The sequence below is a fragment of the Ranitomeya imitator genome, chromosome 2 (genome assembly GCF_032444005.1).
Source record: "Ranitomeya imitator isolate aRanImi1 chromosome 2, aRanImi1.pri, whole genome shotgun sequence".
Lineage (NCBI taxonomy): Eukaryota > Metazoa > Chordata > Amphibia > Anura > Dendrobatidae > Ranitomeya > Ranitomeya imitator.
The window spans coordinates 387477285-387492956 of record NC_091283.1 but is presented as its reverse complement, the minus strand read 5'-3'; the positions used below and the strand labels follow the sequence as shown (position 1 = coordinate 387492956).

The 15672-nt window shown below is 49.8% G+C and overlaps 1 protein-coding gene across 2 annotated transcripts in view; it reads left to right on the top strand.

Moving 5' to 3' along the window:
- The first annotated feature begins 11419 nt into the window (after positions 1 to 11419).
- The window catches only part of LOC138664115 (oocyte zinc finger protein XlCOF22-like), a 36322-nt gene continuing 32069 nt past the window's right edge, over positions 11420 to 15672 (top strand). For both annotated transcript variants that reach the window (XM_069750547.1, XM_069750545.1), the window contains exon 1: positions 11420 to 11528. The gene's annotated coding sequence lies outside the window, so the exon portion shown is untranslated. The remainder of the gene's footprint in view (positions 11529 to 15672) is intronic.

The window sequence follows — 15672 nt, the reverse complement described above, 5'->3', positions numbered from 1 at the left end:
GGGACTGGATGACTTTCTTGAAAAGTATAATGTTACAGGGTATATATATTAGATTCCTTGATAGGGCGTTGATCGGGAAGGAATTTTTTTCCCCAAAGTGGAGCTTACTATTTGCCACATGGTTTGTTTTTGCCTTCCTCTGGATCAACATGTTAGGGCATGTTAGGTTAGGCTATGGGTTGAACTAGATGGACTTAAAGTCTTCCTTCAACCTTAATAACTATGTTACTATGTTACTATGTAAATTACAGCCTGTACGCTCACATCCAGGACCGAGGACTGTGGGGTCTTTGCGCTTTAGAAATGGGGCGACACCGTGTTAGAAATACAAGACGCTTACTGATATTCTTCACCAATCTCCACCCAGCAGCTCAACCAACGGCTTGTGCCGACACAGGAGGCAGCGTCCTACTATCAGGAGACCAGAGCAATGTGGGGCTGGCTGACCGCGCATTTCAGTACCCAAGCCAGGCCCCTTCTTTGTGCATGCGCGGGCCGTGATGGTGATGGGAAACAGATCCCCACTCACTTCAGTGGCAGCCAGCCCCCTTCCCTGTAATCGACGGTGGTGGAGAAAGGGCCACTGTCCGCAGTCCACCAGCCCTCTTCACACACAGCATCTAGGTCACACCAGCAGAGAAAATGTCTTCTGTGAAGGGCACAAGGTGGGTGGCGGAGCCCCTGGGACCAGTCATCAAGAAAGAATGGTGCAGTTTATACGTTGGTGCAACATTGCGCCAATTTGCACAGAGAGCAGCAGTCTGGGTGGAGGCAGAACTTGGGCATTTCAGGTTTTCTCCTCCATTCACATCTAAAGCTGCTTGGAACATGGGCTGGGTGGGGCGAAGGGGGAAGCTGCTCCCCCTAGAAGCAGGGGCGCGCTGCGCACCTATCATGATGAGGCCTGGCCACCTGTTTTTCCTGCCGCCGGCCCTTTAAATCTTCGGGCACGGCGGCTTTACAGGTGCGCGCATCAGTGAGTCAGTGCTCCGTGTGCCCTGCACAGAGGGGTTAAGAACATTTGATGTTGAACATCAGGACGTTCTTCATGGGCAGAGAGAGAGTGCTCTGCTCTCCCCCTCTCCTGCCCCTGGTTGTAACATGCCGCTGAACGTATCAGGATCAGGTCTCAGGCATCCGGAGGAGCTCCTAGTACCCACGCACTCCTGAGGCAATCGCTACAGGTGCTGAGCTGTGGCTGGGCTGATGTATATACAGGGGTTGGGGGCTGGCTTGGCTGATGTATATACAGGTCACGTTCTGGGGGCTGGCAGTGGCTGATGTATGTATACACAGGGGCTGTGGCTGGCTGTGGCTGGGCTGATGTATATACAGGGGCTGGCTGGTCTGATGTATATACAGGTGCTGGGGGCTTGGGCTGATGTGTATATACAGGGGCTGGCTGTGGCTGGGCTGATGTATATACAAGTGGTGCTAGGCTGGGGCTGGTGATATATACAGGTTGTGCTGGGCTCAGGGGGCTGGGGATGATATATACAGGTGGTGCTGGTTCAGTGGACTGATGATGAAGTATATACAGGTATAGGGCTCATTATACTGTATGGAGTATTATATGGGGCACATTATACTTCATGGAGCAATATATGGGAATCATTATTCTGTATGGAGCAATATATGGGGCATGTTATTCTATCTAGAGCGCTATGTGGTGCCCATAATACTGTATGGAGCAATATATGTGGCTTATTATTCTGTATGGATAAATATATGGGGCTCATTATTCTATATGGAGTAATATATGGGGCTCATTATACTGTATGGAGCACTATATGGTACCCAAAATACTGTGTGGAGCAATATATGGGGCATGTTATTCTGCATGGAGCGCTATGCGGTGCCCACAATACTGTATGGAGGACTATGTGGTGCCTATAATACTGTATGGAGCAATATATGGGGCTCATTATACTGTATGGAGCAATATATGGAGCATGTTATTCTGTATGGGGCGCTATGCGGTACCCACAATACAGTATGGAGGACTATGTGGTACCCATTATACTGTATGGCGCAATATATGGGGCTCATTATACTATATGGAGCAATATATGGGGCATGTTATTCTGTATGGAGCGCTACGTGGTGCCCATAATACTGTATGGAGCAATATATGGGGCTCATTATACTGTATGGAGCAATATATGGGGCATGTTATTCTGTATGGAGTGTTGTGCGGTGCCCACAATACTGTATGGAGGACTATGTGGTGCCGATAATACTGTATGGAGCAATATATGGGGCTCATTATACTGTATGGAGCAATACACGAGGCTCATTATTCTGTATGGAGCAATATATGGGGCTTATTATTCTGTATGGAGGACTATGTGGTGCCCAGAATACTGTATGGAGGACTAAACTGTCTGATTTATGACCTATTGTAGAATGTACAATAGTTATCACTCATGTAATGTATGGGGGGGACTGTATATAAGATGGGAGCCCTATAAGTGGGCTGTACTGTATATGTGTTTGGGGGGTCACCGTTTTGAAGTTCGCCTCAGGCAGCAGTGTGGCTAGGTTCACCCCTGGCAACGGCCCCTCATATAATGCACACACCATAGGCAGACTCTCTAGTATAATGTACTTCCCATAGGCAGACTATATTGAATAATGCACCCCAATAGGCAGACTATATAGTGTAATGCAGCCCCTAATATAATGCACCTCCATAGGCAGCCTCTATAATATAATGCACCCCCATAGGCAGCCCGTATAATAATAATAAATAATAATAATCTTTATTTTTATATAGCGCTAACATATTCCGCAGCGCTTTACATTTTGCACACATTATCATCACTGTCCCTGATGGGGCTCACAATCTAAATTCCCTATCAGTATGTCTTTGGAATAACATAATGCACCCCCATAGGTAGCCTGTATAACATAACGCACCCCCATCGGCAAACTCTACAGTATAATACACTCCCCATAGGCAGCAACCTCTATAACATAATGCAGCCCCCCACAGGCAACCTCTATAACATATTGCAGCCCCCCCATAGACAACTTCTATAACATAATGCAGCCCCCCATAGACAGCCTCTATAACATAATGCAGCCCTTCATAGACAGCCTCTATAACATATTGCAGCCCCCCCATAGGCAGCCTCTAAAAAAATAAATACTCACCTCTGTTCCTCTTGGTTCCTGCACTGCTGAGTGCCCGCACATCTCCAGACTGCGGGTGCTGAGCAGTGATGTCATCGCTCCAGCGGTCAGTGTCAGTGACGTCAGACATTGACAAGGGGATTATGGGAGGAGCGTAGCGCTCCTTCTCTCAGTAATGTGGCCAGCTGTATCGGCCGATACTGCTGACACTGCGATGACGAGCGGGGGGCCCACTGCTGGAACTGGGCCCCCCACCGCCTCCTCAGGGGCCTCATAGTGGCCGGGCAGCAGAGCAGGGAGATCGATTCTCCCTTCTCTGCCGCAGAACGTAACTGTTTTGGCGCAATGTGCACGCTGATGCAGTTACAGTAGCGTAGCTCCAGGTGGGCCCCCTCAGAGTGCGGGGCCTGGGGCGATGGCCCCCTCTATCCCCCGCGGTAGCTATGCTACTACCCAGAGGGACTGCAGGGCATTTTACAGCTATACAACTCTTACAATACAATGACTGACAAATGTAAGACACTTAACATGTTGCATCCCACCCGTGTTGAGTAGGGACATACCCCCATTGGTAACTGCCTACCACGGGAATTACACTTGCTTCCAGAAAAAAGGCGCTGGTAAGAACTTAAAGACCTTGGGTAAAAACTGCTGTGCCTAGTCCATAAATATAACTGACCCTGGGTCTAACTATCCTAAGGACTGGTTTAAGAACCAGGACACCCGAGGGTGGATATACGGTGGTTATGGGGGGATGGGAGGTTGAGGCCCAGCCTTCTGGCCAAATGGAAGGGGAGCTGTGCCTTGGTATACCTTCTAATGCCGTTCCACCTGTTCTCAGTGGGCAACCTAAAAGGGAACAGAAAAACACCATGGAGGGAGTGGCACAGAATTAAGAGGGAGCAGGTACCTGGTGGGTCCTTTGACCCACGGATATATTGATGACATAAGTGTTCCAAGGGGAGTCCATAGTGAATTTCAAGCAGGAAATCAAGTTGCTGCAGGGTTTGAATCCTCTCTGATATGATGGGTTACGATAAATAAAAACGGAGATTGGATAACTTAAATCTATTACAATCAACAAAGATTTGTTAATTATACTCAAGATGCGATAAAAGGCATTGCAGAACAGCTGGGTTCGACATCCCTAATGGCTTGGCAAAATAGAATGGCATTAGGTATGTTGCTGGCAGAGAGAGGTTGCGTATGTAAGATGTTTGGAACATTTTGCTGTACCTTCATCCCTAACAACACTGCCCCTGACGGTAGCAAAACTAAAGCTCTGGAAGGTTTGACATCCTTCTCTGAAGAACTGGCAAAGAATGCGGGAATAAATGATTCTTTTTCTGATTGGTGAGAAAACTGATTTGGAAAATTGACTGGTTTAATTACCTCACTCCTTACACTGTGTTCCAAATAATTTGCAAATTGGATTTAAGTGTCATAATGATTTAATTGTTTTGTTTTTCAAATAAACTCGTGGATGGTATTGTGTCTCAGGGCTCAATGTATCACTGAAATCAATCTTAAACACATGTGATAATTAGTTTTCCAGGTGATTCTAATAAAGGAAAACTACTTAAAAATGATGTTCCACATTATTAACCAGGCCACAGGTTTCAAGCAATATGGGAAATAAAAAGGATCTCTCTCCTGCTGAAAAGCGTTAAATAGTGCAATGCCTTGGACGAGGTATGAAAACATTAGATATTTCACGAAAACTTCATCATACTGTGAAGAGATTTGTGACTGAAACCGAGCACAGACAGAGTTCATGCAGATAAAGACATAATGAGGAAGGTTTCTGCCAGACAAATTAATTGGATTAAGAGAGCAGCTGCTAAAATACCATTACAAAGCAGCAAACAGTTATTTGAAGCTGCTGGTGGCTTTGGAGTCCCTCGAACTTCAAGGTGTAGGATCCTTCAAAGGCTTGCGGTGTTGTATAAACCTACTATTCAGCCACTCCTAAACAGTGTTCACAAGCAGAAATGGCTGCAGTGGGCCCAGAGATACATGAAGACTAATTTTCAAACAGTCTTGTTTACTGATGAGTGTCGAGCAACCCTGAATGGTCCAGATGGATGGAGTAGTGGATGTTTGGTGGATGGCCACTAAGTCCCAACAAGGCTGCAATGTCAGCAAGGAGCTGGAGAAGTCATGTTTTGGGCTGGAATCATGGGGAAACAGCTGGTAGGGCATTTTAAGGTTCCTGTAGGTGTGAAAATGACCTCTGCAAAGTATATAGAGTTTCTGAGTGACAACTTTCTTCCATGGTATAAAAAGAAGAAACGTGCCTTCAGGAGCAAAATCATCTTCATGCATGACAATGCACCATCTCATGCTACAAAGAATACCTGAGTCATTGGCAGCTATGGGCATAAAAGGAGATAAACTCATGGTGTGGCCACCATCTTCCCCTGACCTCAACCCTATAGAGAACCTTTGGAGTATCATCAAGCAAACGATCTATGAGGGCGGGAGGCAGTTCACATCAAAACAGCAGCTCTGGGAGGCTATTCTGACTTCATGCAAAGAAATACAAGCAGAAACTCTCCAAAAACTCACAAGTTCAATGGATGCAAGAATTGTGAAGTTGATATCAAAGAAGAGTTCCTATGTTAACATGTAACTTGGCCTGTTAGGATGTTTTGGAGTTAAATAGCTGTTTTGTTCAGTGAATGTGACCTCCAAATGCTGCAAATTCCACAAATGAGCATTTTCAGTTCTTTAAAACATATCAGATATTTAGAAATTCTACTGTGCCTAATAATTTGGAACAGTGCATTTTGAGTTTTTATTCATTTTGGAGATTATACTGTTATCATTGGGAAGTTTCTTCAATAAAATTTGATGTATACTCTAACGGGTGATGACTTTTATTAGACTGAATGATCATTTAGGAAAATCCGAGAAAAATATAATTTGCGTAATAACTTGGAACATGGTGTATGTCTATAGGTGTAATTAGTGCCGGACTGGAGTGCCAAGGGCCCACCAGTAACATTGACTTTAAGGGGGGCCCACTTTTCATCTGTATACCAATATTACACTACCCCCATTCACAAATGTACCTATATCTTTATATAATAATAAACTGGGTAGTTTAGTTAATGAATGATGAGATGCTGCTTTTTTCTGTACAGAGTGAATCAAGTGAATTATGCCAAGTACTGCCCATATGGAGGGATTGGAGGCTCACCGGGGATTGCCCTGACCCTGTGGGCCAGTCCGAGTCTGGGTGTAATCGTCGCTATTTTAATCACCTGTGGTTGATGTTGTATACCTTGTATCAGAGGATTAGCTCAAAGACTAACTAAAGGGACCTTCACACTGATCAACTTTCCAACGATCACGACCAGCGATACGACCTGGCCGTGATCATTGGAAAGTCCTTGTGTGGTCGCTGGAGAGCTGTCACACAGCCGATCCAGCGATGACAGCGGGTGATCCAGCGACGAAATAAAGTTCTGGCCTTCTAGCTCCGACCAGCGATGTCACAGCAGGATCCTGATCGCTGCTGCGTGTCAAACACAACGAGATCGCTATCCAGGATGCTGCAACGTCACGGATCGTTATCGTTCAAAAGTTGCTCAGTGTGACGGTACCTTTACACAGCCATAACCAGAACAATGTATCAAGAAGTAGACTAGACCTCACCGGAGACCTTAAAGGGAATCTGTCACCTCATTTTTCGTATATAAGCTGCATTTTGCAATGCTGTAGATAAGCCCCCCCGACGTAACCTGAAAGATAAGAAAAGCTAGTTAGATTATACTCACCCAGGGGTGGTCTGGTGTGCTCCAGATCCGGCGCCTCCCATCTTCATGCGATGAAGTTCTCTTCCTTCTGTCGCAGCTCATGTGCAGGCATAATTCTCTGCTCTGTTGAGGGCAGATCGAAGTACTGCAGTGCCCAGGCGCCGGGAAAGCTGAGAGGCCCGACGCCTGCGCACTGCAGTACTTTGCTCTGCCCTCAACAGGGCAAATCAGTACGCCTGCTTACGAGCCGTGACACGAAGCTAGGAGGATGACGACATCGTATGATGATGGTAGGTGCCGGACCGCCCCTGGGTGAGTATAATAAAACTTGTTTTTCTTATCTTTCAGGATACATCGGGGGGCTTATCTACAGCATTACAGAATGCTGTAGATAAGCCCTAATGGCCGTGGCCGCAGCTTATATGCAAAAAATGAGGCGACAGATTCCCTTTAATGATGACATCGACCTAAAGGACACTCACCTTGGTGTAGAAGAAGATGGGCATTCAGCCTAATGCCAAGAAGTAGATGAGCTCCCTACCTTGAGCTAAGAAAAATCCACCTCTCTGACAATGACGGAGCTTGTAAAACCAAAAGGAAGGAGATACGCAAAGAAAAGAGATTGGATAATGAATAACAGGAGTGAATGTTAAAGAATTCCTAATCTTATATTAATCTTTGATAGCTTAATATTAGAGAATCTTCTATAAAGTCTATATTCATTATTTTGCAGACGTGAGATTTTCTTGTGCGGTGATGTATTTTTCCAGAATGTCTGTGTAGGATGTTCAAGGCTGGGAAATGTTCTTACTCCAAGATATGTGGATGGTTTATTAAAACAATGTACTCATTGAAAATCTAATTAACTTGTGAGGAAATGTTTCAAATGTATGTAACTTGTATAACAGTGTCCTTCAATATTGATTATGAAAATAGATGTAACCAGGGGTGGATTAAGGGTAGCCAGGGCCCCGGGCTGTTCAGACACTGTGGGCCCCCCGGTCATGTGATGGGGTCATGTGATGGGGTCATGACGGGGTCATGCAACGGGGTCATCATATACCTGAACCAGATAATTCCAGAAAAATAGTTGCTGTGTGAAACTATAACCTGTCAAACATCCATTGATCTAGTCAATTTACCCTTCAGTTCAGTATATAGTATACAGTGTATAGTGTCAGTGTATAGGTAACACTGACTCACCAGTGACGTCTCTAGGTGAAGTCCTTCATCTATCATCCAGCACAGACCGCCATCACTTCATCCAGCCAGGACTCGTCTCTGCAGGAAATAACACAGTTATCTCGAGCTCCGCTTGTAGAACACATTACTTAATTTTTCCCAACTTCTACAGAAAAAGAGGGGACATAGTGTCACTCTACACAGTAACAGGACTACCCCCTATTTAAAACAGTGTCCTCAAAAAATAAAATAAATACATCACTGCAGCAATAATATCCCTTAATAAGCCCCTATGGTAATAATAATATCCCCCATCCTGGCCCCATGTATCTCATTCCTGGCTCCAGCCATATGTTCTCCCATCTTGCCCTCATGAGTATCCATCCTGCCCCATATGATCTCCCCATCCTGCCCCATCAGTCTCCATCGTATCCATCCTGCCCCATGATCCTGCACGATCTGTCTCCAATCCTGCCCCGTGTCTCCAATCATGCCCCGTATCTACATTCTGCCCATGTCTCCAGTCCTGCCCCCAGTATGTCCAGCATCTCGGCCCCCAGTGTCTCCAGCATCTCTGCCCCCAGTGTCTCCAGCATCTCTGCCCCCAGTGTCTCCAGCATCTCTGCCCCCAGTGTCTCCAGCATCTCTGCCCCCAATGTGTCCAGCATCTCTGCCCCCAATGTGTCCAGCATCCTGCCCCCAATGTGTCCAGCATCCTGCCCCCAGTATGTCCACCATCCTGCCCCAGTGTGTCCACCATCCTGCCCCCAGTGTGTCCAGCATTTTGCCCCCCAAATGTCCAGCATGTTGCCCCGTGTCTCCAGCATATTGCCCCAGTGTCTCCAGCTTATTGCCCCCAGTGTGTCCAGCATTCTGCCCCAGTGTGTCCAGCATATTGCCCCCAGTGTGTCCAGCAATCTGCCCCAGTGTGTCCAGCATATTGCCCCAGTGTGTCCAGCAATCTGCCCCAGTGTGTCCAGCAATTTGCCCCAGTGTGTCCAGCATATTACCCCCAGTGTGTCCAGCATTTTGCCCCCAAAATGTCCAGCATGTTGCCTCAAGTGTCTCCAGCATATTGCCCCAGTGTCTCCAGCTTAAGGCCCCCAGTGTGTCCAGCATTCTGCCCCAGTGTGTCCAGCATATTGCCCCCAGTGTGTCCAGCAATCTGCCCCAGTGTGTCCAACATATTGCCCCAGTGTGTCCAGCAATCTGCCCCCAGTTTGTCCAGCATATTGCCCCCAGTGTGTCCAGCAATCTGCCCCAGTGTCTCCAGCATTAACCCCAGTGTGTCCAGCAATCTGCCCCAGTGTCTCCAATATTGCCCCAGTGTGCCCAGCAATCTGCCCCACTGTGTCCAGCATTGCCCCCAGTGTGTTCAGCAATCTGCCCCACTGTCTCCAGCATTGCCCCCAGTGTGTCCAGCAATCTGCCCCAGTGTCTCCAGCATTGCCCCCAGTGTGTCCAACATATTGCCCCGGGCCCCCCGGATTGCCGTTCGCAAAAAAAACGAGTTCTCTTCACATGACCGGCGCTCCAGCGGCGAGCTTCCTCCAGCAGCGCAGGCTCGCCGGCAACTGACAATGACGTCAGACGCCGGCGACGTGTGCGCTGCGCCTGCAGCCGACTTCAGCTGCCAGCCACCAATTGGCTGGCGGCTGTTGTTAACTATTGACGTGCGGGCACGCGCCCACACGTCAATAGGTGAAACTGCCACAGCGCCAGTAGGAGCCCGGTGAGCAGATGAGACTGGGCCCGATACGGGCCCCCTCTGTCCACCGGGCCAATACGCCAGTCAGGGCAGTAATGCCCTGATGGCGGCAGGCAATCTGAGCGGTAGCCCAGGGCCCCCCCACACCACTGGGCCATGGGCTACCGCCCAGATTGACCCTATTATAATCTGCCCCTGGATGTAACCCCAGATGAGGGAGACACTATGCCTTAGGCCGGCGTCACACTCAGCGTAAGATAATACGGTCCGTATATTACGGCCGTAATACGCTGAAAAGTCCCCAAAATAGTGGTCCGTAGCTCCTCCGTAGGCAGGGTGTTTCAGCGTTTTTTGCGCATGGCATCCTCCGTATGTAATCCGTATGGCATCCGTACTGCGTGTTTTTCTCGCAGGCTTGCAAAACCGACATACGCCTATACAAGGGATCCATGTGTTAAAAACAAAAAAAAAAACATATATACTGTCTATAAATATATATGTCAGTAGACACATATATGTATATATATTATTACTTCATACAGCGCGAGATAGCTTTAAAGCCGGTACTTCAATTGCCGGCTTTTGCTATCTCCTTCCTAAACCCGACATGATATGAGACCTGGTTTACATACAGTAAACCATCTCATATCACCATTTTTTTGCATATTCCACACTACTGTTAGTAGTGTGTATATGCAAAATTTGGGCACTCTAGCTATTAAAATAAAGGGTTAAATGGTGGAAAAAAGTGGCGTGGGCTCCTGCGCAATTTTCTCCGCCAGAGTAGTAAAGCCAGTGACTGAGGGCAGACATTAATAGCCTAGAGAGGGTCCACGGTTATTGGCCTCCCCCTGGCTAAAAACATCTGCCCCCAGCCACCCCAGAAAAGGCATATCTGGAAGATGCACCTATTCAGGCACTTGGCCACTCTCTTCCCATTCCCGTGTAGCGATGGGATATGGGGTAATGAAGGGTTAATGCCACCTTGCTATTGTAAGGTGACATTAAGCCAAATTAATAATGGAGAGGCGTCAATTATGACACCTATCCATTATTAATCCAATACTAGTAAAGGGTTAAAAAAATACACACACATTATCAAAAATTATTTTAATGAAAAAATCACAAAGGTTGTTGTAATATTTTATTCTACGCTCAATCCAATCACTGAAGACCCTCGATCTGTAACAAAGTTAAAATAATAAACCAACAATATACATACCTTCCGAAGATCTATAAAGTCCCACGATGTAAATCCAACTGAAGGGGTTAAATTATTTTGCAGCCAGGAGTTCTGCTAATGCAGTGATGCTCCTTGCTGCAAAACCCTGGGGAATGAAGGTAAAGTAGGTCAATGACCTATATTTACCTGCATTTGCGGTGAGGCGCCCTCTGCTGGATGTCCCTAGATCGTGGGAACTTTCCTAGAAAGCTCCCAGGCTCGAGTTCATATGAGGACAACCAGCAGAGGGCGCCCACACGGCTCTGCTATGTCCACCCTGTAAACCCCTCCTAACCACACACAAACTTCCCCCCATCCAGCACCATGACAACCAGCACAGCAGAGTCCTGCATACACTGAGGCCCCTGATCATGTGACCCCTGACTCCTCCCCTCCTGTGACCTCATCACAGGTCCTGTGCGCACAGAACAGCCATATATGTGGTATGCGGCTCTGCAGGTGGAGGTCGGTGCTGGAGGCCCCATTATTCTCTATGTGAAATGTGGCTCTGCGGGTGGAGGTCAGTGCTGGAGGCTCCATTATTCTCTATGTGGAGTGCGGGTGGAGGTCGGTGCTGGAGGCTCCATTATTCTCTATGTGGAGTGCGGCTCTGCGGGTGGAGGTCAGTGCTGGAGGCTCCATTATTCTCTATGTGGAGTGTGGCTCTGCGGGTGGAGGTAGGTGCTGGAGGCTCCATTATTCTCTATGTGGAGTGCGGCTCTGTGGGTGGAGGTCGGTGCTGGAGGCTCCATTATTCTCTATGTGGAGTGCGGCTCTGCGGGTGGAGGTCGGTGCTGGAGGCTCCATTATTCTCTATGTAGAGTGCAGCTCTGCGGGTGGCGGGATGTGCTGGAGGCTCCATTATTCTCTATGTGGAGTGTGGCTCTGCGGGTGGAGGTCGGTGCTGGAGGCTCCATTATTCTCTATGTAGAGTGCGGCTCTGTGGGTGGAGGTCAGTGCTGGAGGCTCCATTATTCTCTATGTAGAGTGCGGCTCTGCGGGTGGAGGTCGGTGCTGGAGGTCCATTATTCTCTATGTAGAGTGCGGCTCTGCGGGTGGAGGTCGGTGCTGGAGGCTCCATTATTCTCTATGTGGAGTGCTGCTCTGCGGGTGGAGGTCGGTGCTGGAGGCTCCATTATTCTCTATGTGGAGTGCGGCTCTGCGGGTGGAGGTCGGTGCTGGAGGCTCCATTATTCTCTATGTGGAGTGTGGCTCTGCGGGTGGAGGTCGGTGCTGGAGGCTCCATTATTCTCTATGTGGAGTGTGGCTCTGCGGGTGGAGGTCGGTGCTGGAGGCTCCATTATTCTCTATGTGGAGTGCGGCTCTGCGGGTGGAGGTCGGTGCTGGAGGCTCCATTATTCTCTATGTAGAGTGCGGCTCTGCGGGTGGAGGTCGGTGCTGGAGGCTCCATTATTCTCTATGTAGAGTGCGGCTCTGCGGGTGGAGGTCGGTGCTGGAGGCTCCATTATTCTCTATGTGGAGTGCTGCTCTGCGGGTGGAGGTCGGTGCTGGAGGCTCCATTATTCTCTATGTGGAGTGCTGCTCTGCGGGTGGAGGTCGGTGCTGGAGGCTCCATTATTCTCTATGTGGAGTGTGGCTCTGCAGGTGGAGGTCGGTGCTGGAGGCTCCATTATTCTCTATGTGGAGTGCGGCTCTGCGGGTGGAGGTAGGTGCTGGAGGTTCCATTATTCTCTATGTGGAGTGCGGGTGGAGGTCGGTGCTGGAGGCTCCATTATTCTCTATGTGGAGTGCAGCTCTGCGGGTGGAGGTTGGTGCTGGAGGCTCCATTATTCTCTATGTGGAGTGCGGCTCTGCGGGTGGAGGTTGGTGCTGGAGGCTCCATTATTCTCTATGTGGAGTGTGGCTCTGCGGGTGGAGGTCGGTGCTGGAGGCTCCATTATTCTCTGTATAGTGCGGCTCTGCAGGTGGAGGTCGGTGCTGAAGGCTCCATTATTCTCTATGTGGAGTGCGGCTCTGTGGGTGGAGGTCGGTGCTGGAGGCTCCATTATTCTCTATGTGGAGTGCGGCTCTGTGGGTGGAGGTCGGTGCTGGAGGCTCCATTATTCTCTATGTGGAGTGCGGGTGGAGGTCGGTGCTGGAGGCTCCATTATTCTCTATGTAGAGTGCAGCTCTGCGGGTGGAGGTCGGTGCTGGAGGCTCCATTATTCTCTATGTGGAGTGCGGCTCTGCGGGTGGAGGTCAGTGCTGGAGGCTCCATTATTCTCTATGTAGAGTGCGGCTCTGCGGGTGGAGGTCAGTGCTGGAGGCTCCATTATTCTTTATGTAGAGTGCGGCTCTGCAGGTGGAGGTCAGTGCTGGAGGCTCCATTATTCTCTATGTAGAGTGCGGCTCTGCAGGTGGAGGTCAGTGCTGGAGGCTCCATTATTCTCTATGTGGAGTGCGGCTCTGTGGGTGGAGGTCGGTGCTGGAGGCTCCATTATTCTCTATGTAGAGTGCGGCTCTGCGGGTGGAGGTCGGTGCTGGAGGCTCCATTATTCTCTATGTGGAGTGCGGCTCTGCGGGTGGAGGTCAGTGCTGGAGGCTCCATTATTCTCTATGTAGAGTGCGGCTCTGCAGGTGGAGGTCAGTGCTGGAGGCTCCATTATTCTCTATGTAGAGTGCGGCTCTGCGGGTGGAGGTCGGTGCTGGAGGCTCCATTATTCTCCATGTGGAGTGCGGGTGGAGGTCGGTGCTGGAGGCTCCATTATTCTCTATGTGGAGTGCGGCTCTGCGGGTGGAGGTCGGTGCTGAAGGCTCCATTATTCTCTATGTAGAGTGCTGCTCTGCGGGTGGAGGTCGGTGCTGGAGGCTCCATTATTCTCTATGTAGAGTGCGGCTCTGCGGGTGGAGGTCAGTGCTGGAGGCTCCATTATTCTCTATGTAGAGTGCAGCTCTGCGGGTGGAGGTCGGTGCTGGAGGCTCCATTATTCTCTATGTAGAGTGCTGCTCTGCGGGTGGAGGTCGGTGCTGGAGGCTCCATTATTCTCTATGTAGAGTGCGGCTCTGCGGGTGGAGATCAGTGCTGGAGGTTCCATTATTCTCTATGTGGAGGTCGGTGCTGGAGGCTCCATTATTCTCTATGTAAAGTGCAGCTCTGCGGGTGGAGGTCGGTGCTGGAGGCTCCATTATTCTCTGTGTGGAGTGCGGCTCTGCGGGTGGAGGTCGGTGCTGGAGGCTCCATTATTCTCTATGTGGAGTGCGGCTCTGCGGGTGGAGGTCGGTGCTGGAGGCTCCATTATTCTCTATGTAGAGTGATGCTCTGCGGGTGGAGGTCGGTGCTGGAGGCTCCATTATTCTCTATGTGGAGTGCGGCTCTGCGGGTGGAGGTCAGTGCTGGAGGCTCCATTATTCTCTATGTAGAGTGCGGCTCTGCGGGTGGAGGTCAGTGCTGGAGGCTCCATTATTCTCTATGTAGAGTGCGGCTCTGCGGGTGGAGGTCGGTGCTGGAGGCTCCATTATTCTCTATGTGGAGTGCGGCTCTGCGGGTGGAGGTCGGTGCTGGAGCCTCGAGTATGCTCTATGTGGAGTGCGACTCTGCAGGTGGAGGTTGGTGCTGGAGGCTCCATTATTCTCTATGTGGAGTGTGGCTCTGCGGGTGGAGGTCAGTGCTGGAGGCTCCATTATTCTCTATGTGAAGTGCGGCTCTGCTGGTGGAGGTCGGTGCTGAAGGCTCCATTATTCTCTATGTAGAGTGCTGCTCTGCGGGTGGAGGTCGGTGCTGGAGGCTCCATTATTCTCTATGTAGAGTGCGGCTCTGCGGGTGGAGGTCGGTGCTGGAGGCTCCATTATTCTCTATGTAGAGTGCAGCTCTGCGGGTGGAGGTCGGTGCTGGAGGCTCCATTATTCTCTGTGTGGAGTGCGGCTCTGCGGGTGGAGGTCGGTGCTGGAGGCTCCATTATTCTCTATGTAGAGTGCGGCTCTGCGGGTGGAGGTCAGTGCTGGAGGTTCCATTATTCTCTATGTGGAGGTCGGTGCTGGAGGCTCCATTATTCTCTATGTAGAGTGCAGCTCTGCGGGTGGAGGTCGGTGCTGGAGGCTCCATTATTCTCTATGTAGAGTGCGGCTCTGCGGGTGGAGGTCGGTGCTGGAGGTCCATTATTCTCTATGTAGAGTGCGGCTCTGCGGGTGGAGGTCGGTGCTGGAGGCTCCATTATTCTCTATGTGGAGTGCTGCTCTGCGGGTGGAGGTCGGTGCTGGAGGCTCTATTATTCTCTATGTAGAGTGCGGCTCTGCGGGTGGAGGTCGGTGCTGGAGGCTCCATTATTCTCTATGTGGAGTGCTGCTCTGTGGGTGGAGGTCGGTGCTGGAGGCTCCATTATTCTCTATGTGGAGTGCGGCTCTGCGGGTGGAGGTCGGTGCTGGAGGTCCATTATTCTCTATGTAGAGTGCGGCTCTGCGGGTGGAGGTCGGTGCTGGAGGCTCCATTATTCTCTATGTGGAGTGCGGCTCTGCGGGTGGAGGTCGGTGCTGGAGGCTCCATTATTCTCTATGTGGAGTGCGGCTCTGCGGGTGGAGGTCGGTGCTGGAGGCTCCATTATTCTCTATGTGGAGTGCTGCTCTGCGGGTGGAGGTCGGTGCTGGAGGCTCCATTATTCTCTATGTAGAGTGCGGCTCTGCGGGTGGAGGTCGGTGCTGGAGGCTCCATTATTCTCTATGTGGAGTGT